At 37.9% G+C, this 16615-nt stretch overlaps 1 non-coding gene and 1 pseudogene across 1 annotated transcript; both read left to right on the plus strand.

Moving 5' to 3' along the window:
- Positions 1-10256: 10256 nt before the first annotated feature.
- LOC121786105 lies at positions 10257-15701 on the plus strand (annotated as a pseudogene).
- On the plus strand, positions 12840-12920 carry LOC121788138. Its single transcript, XR_006047590.1, has one exon. It is a non-coding gene; the product is annotated as a small nucleolar RNA J33 (small nucleolar RNA).
- Positions 15702-16615: the final 914 nt, after the last annotated feature.

Genomic DNA, 16615 nt, shown 5'->3' on the forward strand with positions numbered 1-16615 from the left:
GGTGTCATTTCTATAAAAGATGAAAGAATGCTAAATACATCAATTATGTTCGATTAATTTAAATACTATAAAAATATTTATTAAGTATACCGTAATTGGAGAAAATATTTTACTTAATGACCGATTATAGTGATAAGATTTTAATATCCATCATGGGTCATGTAAAATTAGATTTTATTTACTTTTGGGCAAAATGAGATGTATTTAAATTTCTATAGTTTGAAAATGTATATCTGCTAGTATGATGTGTCTCAATTCTCATAAAATGAACAAAACATGCTCAATTTAGACATGGCGTAATGTTAGTTTATAATTGTAGATAACTTATGTCAAAGATGTAGGTTGGTAAAAGAATTATTTTGCGTATCTCCAATAATAAGTACTATCTAGTAGTCATATTTAATATGGGCACAGATTTTAAGATTTTAGTTTGTGGAAATGATAACGATGAATTGATGATGATAGTAGATGTTAATATTGTTTACAAAGAAGTTTTTTTAAAAAAATTTATGAACCACTGGTTTGTTATTATTTTTCTAAGTAATTTTTTTGGACTTGTGAATACTTTGTTGATCAAATAAAATCATGAACTATTTATTCGTTTAAATAATTTTTTTTCTTTTGCATTTAGGAATACATTTTCCTTTATTTATATATCTTATTTTATTTTATTCATGCATGTCCTTTTTGTTTTTATTTTTTGTTTTATGTTACTACATCTATGATTGATATTGAAATCGTATAATTCAATAGTTTGTTGAATACGAAATGTCTCATTACAGTGAGTTGTGGGTTGAGAGAATTACAAATGTCTCTTTTGATTGTTTATAATTGTTATGCCATAATAGAGTAATTGTGTAATCGACACAACAGAAACGTAAAGAGATACAAATTTACATGGTTCATCAACGTTGTGTTGGCTATGGCCACGGGCAGGAAAGAAGAACAGATTGTATTCAGATTGTTTTCGGATTATAGAGTTATGCTATTTCTATATAAATAGGCACACATACGTCGGGCTAGGCGAAATATAACAATTAGGGCCTAAACCAGAAACATTGCAAAGCGTCGGGCCGGGGGCGGCAAACAATACAGATTCAAGGCATATTAACAATAATCTTATGAATATTATTTTTAATTAATTCATATTCTTAACAGAACATATATTTATATTATTTTTTCTATATTCTTTATTTTAATCTCTTTATTTGTAAATATATTTTCACTACTTGAAAATCTTTTGTCTTGTGCATAGCACGGGTGGTAACACTAGTTTCCGTATAATTGTTCACTTTTTTCTTATTAAAACTCACGTTAAGCTAATTTGTCTTACTTAAATTTTATCCATCTTCATTAATTTTTTAGTCACTTTTTATTTTGTTTATGTAAATATAAGTCCCAGTTTACTTTTAATAAATAATACTCCAATAGAGTTCACATTCTACTACTTTTCATCTTAATTAAGTTTTCATTTTTGTCATTTCCGTACCTTCTCTATTAAGTACTACTACTAACTTTCACTTTTTTACTATAAATATTAAGTAGTCTGACATTTTACTCATGTTTCGTTACATAAAAGTGTGACTCATATTTCACTAATATTTTTTTTACTTACATTCCTTATTCCTTCCTTACGGTCGGCATTGGGAACCGCTCGGGCCGGCGTCGGGCTACTCAATTTAGCTCCGGCAAGTTGGCTAGCCACGTCTTCGGAGCCGGCGTCGGATAGGGATACCGACCTTGACCATTTGGAGGAGCCGCTAGAGGAGGATGTTATGCCTCCCCTATACTTCGGATGCGACCGCGTCTTATGCCAAATGTTGAGGTACTTGAACGACTTGTAGTTCATGGATTGGTAGGTCGACAAGGCGGAACTGATGATGTCGACCTCGCTCCGGCCGCTCCCCGCCGACCGCTCTTCCTGGAGATAATACCCCTGAAACTTTTGGATTTCTTCGTTGGCTCTGTATATGGCGTTGCGCACCATACTCTCGTTGCGCTCGATTGTTCCAGTCGGCCGGTTTTCATTGTACCGGCGACAGATGCGCCACCAATAATGATCGCCGGATTGGTTCATGCCAACCTCCGGATCTTCGGAGATTGACAAGAACGATTTGAACAATTACTCCATCTCCGCCGTAGTGTACGGTGTGTGGACACCGTGAGTAGGAGGAGTCGGAGTTTGGGAGGGGACGCTCGACCTCGCTCTAGGCTCGGGTGTCCACCCGTATTGCCCTTCGGGGGCATCTTGGTCGTCGACCGGGTAAGACCAGTAGCCACCCGGAACTTCCGAACCTTAGGATTGAGGAGGGGCCGAATATTCCGTTTCCGGACTAGGAAACGGTTGTGAATCGAACCACTCGGGGTTCCAACCGTGGGAGCCGGGAGGGTGATCGTCGTGGCCGGACATTGTTATGTTGTAGGAGTGGAAGAAAGATTGAGAATTGAGAATGGAAATGAGAGAATGTAAATGAGAATTGTGTAGTGTTGTGTGAATTTTTGAGTGTGAAAATGTGGTATTTATAGATGAAAATGTGTATTTTTTAGGGAAAAAATTGAAAAATAAATTAAAAGTGGGTAGAAAACGGATATAATTTTTTGGGAAGTGAGAATTTTTTTTTTTTTTAATCTGATTTTTTAATTAAAATCTAATTTTTTAAAAAAAATCAAATTGCCAACGGCTATGCCGTTGACCAATCACCGCTTGCCACGTATGCTGCTCGCTGGCACGGACGTGCTCGATGCATCGAGCAGCGCTGTGCTAGCGGCAAGAGCGCAGCGGCGGACAGCGGTGCCGCGCCGCTGGCATGGACGGACGAGCTGCAGCTCGCCGATGTGTATGCTCTAAGTTCTCACTCCTACTACTATTTTAAAAATCTCAAATTTGCCGAGAGATGAAAACCCCACACAAAGAAATTGAGATTCCACAACTTTCTTCTCCAAACTCAAATTCCACTATGAATCGGAAGACAAGAGATATGAATCAGAGAAATTGAGGTTCCAAGCAGATTTGGCGATTTGTCGAGTGAGAACTTACAAGCAGATTTGTTGTGGAATTTGAGTTTGGAGAAAAGTACTTTGTGAAATCTCAATTTGGAGAAGAAAACAATGGAGGGAGAATTAAGCAGATATGTTATGCATAGAGGAGAAACTTTAATAATATTAAAATGAAAAATAAATAAATTGAAAAAGGACATTTTCAGCGTCCTGCATATCATTCCTCTATAGTCCTTTTTAGTGCCCAATCCCTAGTAAACTTTATGGCAGCCATATCATTACATGATCTGAATAAATATTTTAATTGGTTATAATAAACATAAGTCGAGATGTCTAAGTAGGTCTAAGAGCATCCGCAGCGGTGCTCGCAGGGACGGACGGCGTCTGTGCCCATGTCGCCGCTGTTGCATTCCCGCTGTTGGCACAGCGCTGCTCGATGCATCGAGCACGTCCGTGCCGCTGAGCAGGCTACGTGGCGCGTTTCTATTAGCCAACGGATTATCCGTTGGAAATTCATTTTTTTTAAAAAATCGAAAATAATACCAAAAATAAAAAAAAAATCAGATTTCCAAAAATATGGCCGTTTTATTACTGTTTTTCTGAATTTTTTTGATTTTTTTATAATTTTTTTATTCCCAAAATCATCTATAAATACACACATTTATCATCTATTTTTCATCTCTCATTCATATTTTTTCATACAACTCATCTACATCTTCCGCTTTCACTCAAACCCTCTCAAATGGATTTGACCAATATCATGGCGGAAGCGGGGCGCGAAGAACAAAAATACTATGAACAATATCGTGCCGCCTATGAAGCCTATGTCGCCGCCACTACCCCCGCCCCTACTCCTCGACCAACTAGATCAATTCGCCGCTACATCCCTCGTGACCGGGAGGGAGCCAACGAAAGGCTCGTTGCCGACTATTTTTCCAACCAGCCACGGTTTCTGGAAGATTACTTTCGGCGCCGTTTTCGCATGTCAAAACGGTTGTTTATGCATATTGTCAACACATTGTCCGCCCGTGTTAAATACTTTCAATCAAGTAAAGACGCAACCGGTCGGCAAAGTCTCTCGGCATTACAGAAGTGTACTTGTGCCATCCGACAACTTGCTACTGGGCAAACAGCTGATCTCTTCGACGAGTATTTGCATGTCGGTGAGTCAACTGGAATCCTATGCCTTAAAATTTTTGTGACGACGTTCGTTCTGCTTTCGGTGAGGAATTCCTTCGGGCATCCACCACCGATGATTGTCAACGTTTGCTTCGTCTTCATGAAACAGTCCACGGTTTTCCCGGTATGCTTGGCAGCATTGACTACATGCATTGGAAGTGGAAGAATTGCCCGACTGCTTGGAGGGGGCAACACTTAAGCGGCCACAAAGGTGGCGACCCAACACTTATCCTTGAAGCGGTCGCCGACTACCGCCTATGGATTTGGCATGCATATTTCGGTATTGCTGGATCCAACAACGACTTGAACGTGCTCTATTCTTCACCACTCTTCAATGATTTTTTGAATAGTGTAGCACAGGCGATCGACTTCACCGTCAACGGAAATGCAAACCACATGGGTTACTATCTCGCCGATGGTTTCTACCCAAGGTGGTCGACTTTCGTAAGACGTTCAGCAATCCGCAAGACCCGAGACGAGTTCTTTTTGCGCAGCTTCAAGAGTCTGCTCGGAAAGACATCGAAAGAGCTTTTGGGGTCCTTCAAGGCCGATTCAACATTGTGAAGGCCCCGTCTCGGCTGTGGTACGTTAAGAATATCGCCGACATCATGTACACGCGTATTATCTTGCATAACATGATTATAGCTGACGAAGGACCGAGGGCGGCTAACTTTTACAACGAGGATGAAGCCGGAAGCTCAACCGCGAGGTCTCCCCCACGCCGATGTGTGCATACGACGGTGAGCGAGAGGATCAAAACGAGAAACACAATGCGCGATACCCGAACCCACACTGAGCTACAAGAAGACCTAATCAAACACATTTGGGCAAAATTTGGCCACGAGTAGTGGTTTTATTAATTATATAAATTTAATTATGTAATTTTTAATTTTTAGGATTTTAATTATGTAATTTTTAGTTTTTTTGTAATTCGTAATAGTATTCCGGGTATTTTTAATGCATTTTAATATTGTGGAAATATTTTTATTTAAATTAAATAATAGAATGATGGGATCCTTGAGCATGTCCTTGCGGAAGAGCATGGATGTGGGTGTTGTGCTCTTGCCTAAGAGCAGGGAGTAAAAAAATAATAAAAGTGGGTCCGGGCCCACATCCGTGCTCTTTGGCAAGAGTACGGATGAGGATGCTCTAAGACGCCAGATTCAGGTTTCGGTCCGAAAGGGCGTGGGTTCAAATCCATTTTCTTTTATTTTTGTTTTAATAAATTTTTTTATTTTCATTTTAGTAAATGGTATTACTATATTTCGTAAATATGGAATAACAATCTCACCTCATTATCACATATTTACTTTTATTTCATTTTATTTTTGTTTTTATATTTGTTTTCATAATTATAAATATGGAATAACAATCTCATCCCATTATCATTTATTTTATTTTATTTGTGTTTTAATAATATAAATTTTAATTTTTATGTTTATTTTAATAATGGTACTATATTTCGTAAACATGGAATAATGATCTCACCTCATTATCATATACTACTATGCAATAAGATTTTTGTATATTTGTTTTAAGAATGGTACGATATCTTGTATTGTAATATGGAATAACAATATAATCATATATGGAAGAAGCGTGGGTTCAAATCCACTCTCGACATTTAACTTTTTTATTTTATTTTTGTTTTAAGGGTATTATAATTTTACTTTTTTTGTTAGTTTTAATAATGGTACTATATCTCGTAAATATGGAATGACAATATCACCTCATTATCATACATGCAACAAGATTTTCTTCCTTTTGAAAAATGAGCATATATAAATTTCCTTTCGCCAAAATTTATTGCAAAACACGACATACTTCCCATTAATTTTTTATTTTTTATTTTTTATTTGGTAAGATACTTCCCATTAATTTGATTCATGACTAGGTTAAAACCACAACCTCCCTAAGTGGAATTGAAGCACAAAAAGTTCATGTAACAACTCATATATATATAGTGGTCTAAAGGCTTTTTTAATTTGCTCATCATCTCTTCAAATTAATTAGTATTACTCAGAATTCCCCTATCTCTCAAGCAATTATAATTGATGGGGAAATCAACCACAGCCACTATATTGAGAGGAACATCTGCGCTTTGTTATTTCATAGCATTCCTTGTCATGCTTACAAACAAGTAAAATGTTGAAGCTGTTACCGTTGCGTTCGCCGCTAAATACTCTCATTGGAATGCTCTCCAATAAGTTATATTTCATCAATACATGTCACGTCGTATATTATATATACACGTATAATAAACGTCGTATACTAAAAAATCGTGTCTCACTTTCATTTTATTTTTGTTTTCCAGTATCTAGTACTTTAGTTTAATTTAAATTTATTACTAATTATGATTCATTAAATTAATCAGTTAAGGTTTATAAATATACATCTTTTTTACTCTTGAAGTTAGTAATTGATTGTTTACTCCACACCAAATCGATTTTGTTAAGCTTCAGTTTTTAGTTAAAAATCTTCTTCTTTACACGAAAGATTCTAAGTTGTGTTAGTGTTAGTGTCGATCCATTGCTTCAGGATTCATGAAACCTTCAAACGATGTAAAATTAGACTTCTTGGGCTCCCAATGATTTAATTACTGTTTTTGTGTTTTAGTACTATTTTGTAGTATGAATAATTTGTTTTGGTGAATTTACTTGGAGGCACTCTATCTGTCTCACATTTCGAATTTATCTGTTTGTGTAGTAATGGGATTAATTGTTGTTTTTACTTCTTTTTTTTTCTATCCGAAATTTAGAGCAATTTGCAACCTGATCAATTAATAAACATAGTTTAGTTATACTTTGAGAATATTGTTACTTCACAAATTCAATATGAAGAATATTTTGGAATGGAATGCAATAGCAAGGCCTGTTATGTGCTAAAAAAATATAGTTATGTAAAATAAAAGCAAATATTGGTATGATATGAGCCATCAATTATTCAAATGAAAGATTTATCGACCTGTGTAAAATGAGAATTGTGAATTTTTTATTTTTATAAGTTCAATAATGATTAAAGACCATGACCTTTTGGTTAACTACATTGTATGATCCGATCTTTTCATATAATCACATATAATATGACATTTAAGACGTGTAAAAGTATTACTACGATTTTAAAAAGTTACAGATATGTGACATGACAAAATATTTGCCCGACAAAAGAAAAAGATGGACCATGTCAATGTGTTGCATATATTTGAACACAATTTTCGGCTATCCAAGTCATTTTTCCGAGGCTAAAAAAATTTATTCGGTGCCATATAATAATAATAATAATAACAAGCCTGTAAACTGCCAAGCCAGCAAGGAAACTAGCCACCACCGAATGGGTACAGGCTCGTAACATTGTTAGGCCCACATAGGAATTAATCCCAGATTGAGCTTCTAGGGGTCAAACTCGTGACCTCTAGGATGGAGGCAGTATCCAGCGCCCTTTGCCACTAGGCCAAAGGGCTTGGATTGACTTTATAATTAGGTTTGGTGGACAATACTTGTCTAATTGACTGTTTTACATAATAAATTCTTAAGAGAGCATTAAAAGGGACCATTTGGGTTGTAAGTTGTAACGATAATAGTAGGTGTAAATGCTCATTAAACTTATTAATTACTTAAAACAAATTAGAATTAGTAGTTCTAAGTTCGTTGTACATGTTTTTGGATTAAGTTTTAATAATTTCGACTAATCACGTAAGGATTAGTACTATAATATTCTTTCATTGAATCATTGTTCTTTTTATTGCTCATTATTGTCATTGTCCTTGTTTTATTTTTAGACTAAAAAATGCAATAATTGCACGATCAATATTTGTAGTACATTCACAGTGTGATTATTAGTTGTTTTCACTTTTCATGTTATGGTATGGGATGACACAATTTTATTATTATGAAATGAGATATTATTTTAATATTGTTAATCAGTTCAGTTTTGTTTAAGTATGATTATTAGATTGGTTCAACATTAAGTACTAAGTTGAAGATTGAGTCTTGAGTCTGATTTTCTTATGTTCGCCTTTTAAAAATATGAACTTTTTAATTTATGGAACTAAACTAAATAAATTTGGATAGCTAGATTATACTACATTCATCTCTTAAAAATATGAACTATTTTTATTTTAGTTTGCCTCTTAAATTTATGAAAAAAATTTCTCTTTAATTAATGGGTGAGTCATATTCTCAACTAACAATAATTTAATCACTTTTTTGTTTCTATTTCTCTTAATATACTAAGAGTTATATTTTTTATAAAAGTTTATATTTTAAAGAATAAAAGCAGACATAGTATTTAAATCAAAATTCGAGAATAATCTTGAGACCGTATAAAGTTTGCTCATCAATTAGAAGTCAAATATGCGACAGCTTTTTCACAAAGCTCACTAAGGCCATCCACAACGCTGTTCCTATACCGTTCCTATACCGTTCCTTAAACCACTATTTGAGGGCCCCACTGTACTTTTTTACTCCATTCCTTAACTAAGGAACGGAACCTGCAACCTTCCGTTCCTTAACCGTTCCTTAAATTACTATTCATTCAATTTCATTTTTTTTATTTCCAACCCAATTCAATTTAAATAAACACACTTTAAAAAACAAACACACTTTATTAAAAAACACACAACATTAAAAAAAATTACAACTTAAACGTAAAAAAATAAAAGCACACAATTAAAATCCTAAAAAAATAAAAGTACACAATTTTAATAATTTCATCCGCCAAAATTTGCCCAAATGTGCTCAATTAGATCATGTTGGAGTTGGGTGTGGGCACTAGAGTCGCGTGTCCTTGCACGAATAGATAACCGTTCTTGTATAGACGGATGCGCTCCACTTCGAGGCGGACTACTTGCGGTTGAGCTTCCGGGGGATTCGTCGTCGAACCAATTTCCCGCCTCGGGTCCTTCGTCTTGGACAATCATGTTGTGCAAGATTATGCACGTATACTAACCTTGCGGCGGCTTCCTCCCGGTTACGATGGATGTACGTACGGGAGCGTCGTTGGGGCGGCGCGGCTTCTTCCGCCTCCCGTCGTCGATCTTCTTCAAGTGATTGTTCCAATATTTGACGCATTTGTTCATAAGGATCCATTAGTTTGATTAAATTTGGGAGAAGGAAAATATAGTTGATTTGAGATGAAAATTGGGGTGGAAATAGAGAGGAATAGATGTGTGTTTGTGATTGAAATGAGTATGAAATATGAGTATTTATAGAGTAAATAAATAAAATAAAAAATAAAAAAAAATAAAAAACGGAGATAAAAAAAACGGTCTCATTACCGTTGCAATTTTTTTTTTTATTATTAAATTCGAATTTAAAAAAAAAATGAATTATTGCGTCACCGGACGAAGCCCACTCGCGGGGCAGCGAGTGGGCTTCACGCGTCGAATGGGAGGCCGCCACGTCGCCTCGGCGCGTGGCGGAACGTTCCGTTCCGCGTTCCTCCGGAACGGAACGCGGCACGGCATAGGAATGGCGACGGCACGGAACGGCGACGGAACGCACCCCGCAACGCGTGCCGCCGCGGAACCGTTCCGCCGGAACGGCATAGGAACCGCAACGGCACAGCGTTGCGGGTGCCCTAAATACCACTTCATCCGTCCCTATTAATATGTCACCATAAATACTAATGTATAAAAGGAAAAGAAAAGGGTGCCTTTGTATTGACATAAATTGAGGTGGCATGTTTGGAAAATTTATTATTCTTTATTCTTTATCAATAGTACAAAGTTTGAATAGGATCACATGAGTAGATTCTAATATTGTTTTTGAATTAAAGAATCTTCTACGATTAAAATTACGAAATTAGACAAATTCTTGACACTAAATACGAGGTTGTTTGACTAAATTTAAGCAAAATAATAGCCCATAAAGCTTAGAGGATTTTTCAAATTTAATCGCAATATTAGGCAATTTTCCTTACATTGATTGTGCAATATAATTTAAGAGACACGATAAGCTAATAAGGTACTAAGATAATAGCCAAATTTTATTTGAGTCAAAACAATATTCCCGAATCTACATTTAAACTTAAAATCTTAACATTTCCTCTTAATTTCCCTCAAATTTATTTCAATATTATTCATGAAGAATTACTCGAATTGGTGCTCGTACCTCAACGTCAAGCCGAACGTCTGGCTCACCGATTCGCACTCGCGCCACGGGGAGTCGGATCACCGGCGGGAGCTGCTGTACGTGTCGCTGTATCTCCTGATTTGGGGTGAGTCGGCTAACTTGCGCTTTGTTCCTGAGTGTATTTGCTATATTTTTCATAACATGGCGATGGAAATGAATAAGATATTGGAGGATTATATCGATGACAGCACGGGGATGCCGTATTTGCCCTCTGTATCTGGGGAGAATGCTTATCTGAATAAAATTGTGAAGCAAATTTATGATACAATTAATGACGAGGTGGAAAATAGTAAGAATGGGACGGCGCCGCATTCTGCGTGGCGGAATTATGATGATATAAACGAGTACTTTTGGAGTAAGAGGTGTTTTGAGAAGCTTAAATGGCCGATTGATCTCGGGAGTAATTTCTTGGTGACGGGACACAAGGGACAGAAGGTTGGGAAGACTGGCTTTGTGGAGCAGAGGTCGTTTTGGAACTTGTTTAGGAGCTTTGATAAGTTGTGGATTCTGCTGTTTTTGTTTCTTCAGGCGGCAATTATTGTTGCTTGGGAGGGCAGGGAGTACCCGTGGCAGTCGTTGAGAACTACAGAAGTTCAGGGTAGGTGCTTGACCGTGTTTATAACATGGAGTGCTCTGAGGCTCTTAAAGTCTCTGTTGGATATCGGAATGCAGTACAGCTTGGTTTCAAGGGAGACTAAGTCTTTAATGGTGAGAATAATTTTGAAAACTGTGGTCGCGGCTGGGTGGATTGTTGTGTTTGGGGTATTTTACTGGAGGATTTTGGATCAGAAAGATCATGATAATAACTGGGATAGTGGCGAGACAAAGAGAAGAACGGTTAATTTTCTTGAGGTTGTGGTGGCTTTTCTTGCTCCAGAGCTGTTGGCTGTGGCTTTATTTGTGCTACCATAGATTTTTTGGAGAACACAAACTGGAAAATATTTTATATGCTGACGTGGTGGTTCCAGGGCAGCACTTTTGTGGGTCGCGGATTGAGAGAAGGTCTTGTTGACAACATTAAGTACAGCCTTTTCTGGATCGTTGTGCTTTCCACAAAGTTTGTTTTTAGTTACTTCATGCAGATTAAACCCATGATTGCTCCAACATAGGCTTTGCTGGGTCTCAAAAGTGTTACTTATGAGTGGCATGAGTTCTTTGGCCACAGTAATCGGTTTGCAGTTGGGCTGTTGTGGCTTCCAGTTATTCTGATTTACCTAATGGATATACAGATTTGGTACTCAATATACTCTTCATTTGTTGGTGCTACAGTTGGGTTGTTTGATCACTTGGGTGAAATTCGGAATATGCAGCAGTTGAGGTTGAGATTTCAGTTCTTTGCTAGTGCTCTCTAGTTTAATCTTATGCCTAAGGAGCAGCTCTTGAATGCAAGAGGTAATATTAAGAACAAGATCAAGGATGTCATTCATCGATTGAAGCTGAGATATGGACTGGGCCGGCCATTTAAGAAACTTGAATCCAACCAGGTCGAGGCCTACAAATTTGCATTAATATGGAATGAGGTAATCAAAACATTCAGAGAGGAAGACATTGTCTCTTACCGTGAGGTTGAGCTTTTGGAGCTGTTTCAAAATGACGGGAATGATCCTATAAGTAACTGGCCATGCTTGCTCCTGTGTAATGAGCTGCTTTTGGCCCTGAACCAGGCAAAAGAGTTAATAGATGCTCCTGACAGGTGGCTTTGGTATAAGATCTGAGTATCGACGTTGTGCAGTTATTGAAGCATATGACAGCTTAAAGCATTTTTTGCCAGAAATTGTGAAGTATGATTCTGAGGAGCGCTCCATAATCAGAACTTATTTCCAAGAAATTGATCAAATTGTTTAGCTGGGAAAATTCACAAAAACCTATAACCTGATTGCCCTCCCCAAGATCTATAACAAGTTGGTCCGTCTTCTTGATCTTGTCGTCAAGATTGATTTAAATGCTGATAAGGTGGTGAATGCTCTTCAGGCCCTTTATGAGGTGGCTATCAGAGATTTCCTGAAAGATCCAAGAAACAGTGACCAGCTGATTGCTGATGGTCTGGCTCCTCAAAATGCAGTTTCTGGTGAAGCACTGCTTTTTCAGAGTGCTGTTGAGTTGCCTAGTGCAAGTAATGAAGCTTTCTATCGCCGGGTTCGGCGGTTGCATACCATTCTCACCTCTCGTGATTCAATGCAAAAGGTTCCAGAAAATCTTGAGGCAAGACGTAGGATTGCCTTCTTTAGTAATTCCTTGTTCATGAACATGCCTCATGCTCCTCAAGTTGAGAAAATGAGAGCCTTCAGTGTTCTAACCCCATACTACAACGAAGAGGTACTATTCAGCAAGGAACAACTACGAACTGAGAATGAAGATGGGATTTCATTATTTCAACCCTTTACTACATGCAAACCATTTATGCCAGTGACTGAAGGAACTTCATTGAGAGGATGCGTAGAGAAGGGATGAAAAGTGAAAGAGAACTGTGGACAACTAGGCTAAGAGATCTTCGATTATGGGCATCATACAGAGGCCAGACACTTACCCGCACAGTGAGGGGAATGATGTATTACTACCGTGCCCTTGAGTTGCTGGCTTTTCTGGATTCTGCTTCTGAGGTGGACATGGGAGAAGGATCTCCATGGCTGAGTTCCATGAGGCGTAATGATGAAGCAGACCGTTTGTTACAGCTGTCTCCCACTTCAAGAACATTGAGCAGAGCCAGTAGTTCAGTCAGTCTTCTTTATAAAGGGCATGAGCGCGGAACAGCTTTAATGAAATTTACTTACGTAGTTGCATGCCAGATTTATGGTTCTCAGAAGGCGAAGAAAGATCCCTATGCTGAGGAGATACTTTATTTGATGAAAAATAACGAAGCTCTTCGTGTTGCCTATGTTGATGAGGTACAGTCAGGGAGGGATGAGAAAGAGTATTACTCTGTCCTGGTTAAATATGACCAAAAGTTGCAGAAGGAAGTTGAGATATATCGGGTCAAGCTGCCTGGTCCAGTGAAGCTTGGCAAAGGGAAACCAGAGAATCAGAATCATGCGATTATATTCACCAGGGGAGACGCAGTTCAAACCATTGACATGAACCAGGATAACTACTTTGAGGAAGCTCTAAAGATGCAGAATCTCTTGGAGGAATTCAAGTCTTTCTATGGTATCAGAAAACCTACCATCCTAGGAGTTCGGGAGCACATTTTACAGGTTCTGTATCATCACGTGCTTGGTTCATGTCTGCTCAGGAGACGAGCTTTGTCACCTTGGGGAAGCGTGTTTTAGCAAATCCATTGAAAGTGCGAATGCATTATGGGCATCCTGATGTGTTCGACAGGTTTTGGTTTCTAACTCGGGTTGGCATAAGCAAGGCTTCCAGAGTAATCAACATCAGTGAGGATATTTTTGCTGGATTCAATTGCACACTGAGAGGTGGAAATGTTACCCACCATGAATACATCCAAGTTGGAATTTGGAAAGGGTAGGGATGTTGGGCAGAATCAAATCTCTATGTTTGAAGCCAAGGTTGCCAGTGGTAATGGTGAACAGATACTAAGTCGAGATGTTTATAGGCTGGGTCATCGTCTGGACTTCTTCCGAATGCTTTCATTCTTTTATACAACTGTTGTCTTTTTCTTCAATACCATGTGTATGCATTTTTGTGGGGTCGGCTGTATATGGCATTAAGTGGGGTTGAAGGTGCTGCCTTGTCAAATGCCAATGAAAATCGAGCACTTGGTACAATCTTGAACCAGCAGCTCATCATCCAACTTGGTCTCTTTACTGCCTTGCCAATGGTTGTGGAGAATACCCTTGAGCATGGATTTCTGAACTCTATTTGGGATTTTCTAACGATGCTGCTCCATCTTTCTTCAGTGTTTTATACATTTTCCATGGGGACTCGTGGTCATTACTTTGGCAGAACAGTTCTGCATGGTGGTGCAAAATACCGTGCAACTGTCCGTGGTTTTGTGGTGCAGCATAAGAGCTTTGCTGAGAACTATCGATTATATGCTCGTAGCCATTTTGTTAAGGCTATTGAACTTGGACTAATACTTACTGTTTATGCGTCTTACAGCCCAGTAGCTACAGATACTTTGGTGTACATAGCATTGACTATTACCAGTTGGTTTTTAGTGGTTTCGTGGATTATGGGCCACTTCATTTTTTACCCTTTGGGCTTTGGTTGGTTAAAAACTGTGTACGACTTTGATGACTTCATGAATTAGGTATGGTTCAAGGGTAGTGTGTTTGCAAAATCTGAACAGAGCTGGGAAAAGTGGTGGTACGAAGAGCAAGATCATTTAAGGACGACTGGGCTTTGGGGGAAAATGCTGGAGATCATTTTGAACCTCCGTTTCTTCTTTTTCCAGTATGGTATCGTGTATCACTTGAGCATTGCTGCTGGTAGCAAGAGCGTTGCTGTTTACTTGCTCTCATGGATATATGTGTTCGTGGCTTTTGGGTTTTATTGGGTAATAGCTTATGCTCGGGAGAAATATGCAGCAAAGGAGCACATTTACTACCGTTTGGTTCAGTTCCTTGTGATCATCTTTGGAGTAGTTGTTATAGTTGCCTTGCTTCAGTTTACAGACTTCAAATTAGAGGATTTCTTCACCAGCTTATTGGCTTTCATTCCCACGGGCAGGGGATTCATATGTATCGCACAGGTCTTTCGCCCCTCTCTGCAGAAAACAACGCTTTGGGAGATTGTTATCTCTGTAGCTCGAATGTATGGGGTCATTGTCATGGCCCCCTGTCGCCCTTCTATCATGGCTGCCTGGTTTCCAGAATATGCAGACTAGGATTCTCTTCAACCAAGCTTTCAGTCGGGGCTTACACATATCCCAAATTCTGGCTGGAAAGAAACCCAAGGCAGATGAGTGAGTTAAGGTATTACTTTCACCTAGATCACAGCTTTTATCCTGCATTATATGAAATGATTGAGTATGAATACGAACATGGAATACCTCTACTCAATTTCTTCATTTACTGCTGTTATTATCTCTTGTGTGTATCTATGTTCTGGCATGTATAATCTTTTTGGGGTAGTTTTCCAGATGAATTGAATTGATGCTAAGAGAATCAAACTTTGAAATGCAGGTTTAGAGTTTACTTGTGAAATAGATAGAACACAGAACTTGGAATTCTAGTTTACAACCACAGAGCTGAAGATTCTGATTGTTTTTGGTCTTTGCCGGTTGCTCCATCTCTCTCTAGCTGTTGATAAATTTTCAGGTTTCTGATATTTCATTTGCTTGTGTTCATCAATTTATGACCCAGATTTTGTAAAAAAGTAGGAGGAAGTTGTGTTTTTTCATCTCCGAGTAAATATATTTTGCCAGCTTCATTGTAACTAACAAATCTGGAAACTCATGAGTTTTGAAGTTTCTTAATAGAATATGCTTATAAATCCTCTTTGTTCATAGTCCTTGTCACTTGTGTTTCAAAATTGTTCATATTCAAGAAATGCAAAGTTGATGTTTGTAAAATATTAACAAAAATAGTGGGGGCCTAAATAAATAAAATACATGTGTCCACTAGTATGCATTGTCACTTTCTTGATTTGTTTTCATATCATTTATTACTACAACTGCGTAAATTTATTAATATATTTATGACGTGTTGAATCGACAACCATAGATGCATTATCAATTTTATTTTACTTGATGCTTCATAATAATCGCCAAGAATCAAGCTAATGATTTCCTACATCAAGTGTGGCATATTAAAATATTATTATTACTCTAAATTTATGAATACTATAATCAGCTTTTAAGAGCATCCGCAGCGGTGCTCACTGGTAAGGACCGCGTCCGTGCCTCTGGCGCAGCTGACCCTGCTCGCCGCTGTGCTCTTACCGCTGGCACAGCGCTGCTCGATGCATCGAGCACGTTCGTGCTGCTGAGCAGCTGACGTGGCAATGCCGTTGGCAATTTCGTTTTTTTAATCGGATTTAATTTTAAAAATCCAAATTAAATAAAAAAAATATTTTCGCACTTCCCAATAAATTATATCCGTTTTCTCCCCACTTTTAATTTTTTTTTAATTTTTTTCCCCAAAAAATCACATTTTCATCTATAAATACATCCACTTTCACACCAAAAATTTCACACCACACTACACAATTCTCAATTCTCCCAACTCAATTTGGCTGATAGGTCAAATATGACCCACGAGCAACTTGATTCACATTTGGCAATGATACGGGGTCTCCGAAGAACATTGGGGATAGGGCCAGAGGAATAGTCTTCCATGAGGGTATTTTTTAGCCTTTAATTATGTATTTTTTATTTTTTAGGATTTTAATTATGTAATTTTAAATTT

Source organism: Salvia splendens, chromosome 22, assembly GCF_004379255.2.
Source record: "Salvia splendens isolate huo1 chromosome 22, SspV2, whole genome shotgun sequence".
Lineage (NCBI taxonomy): Eukaryota > Viridiplantae > Streptophyta > Magnoliopsida > Lamiales > Lamiaceae > Salvia > Salvia splendens.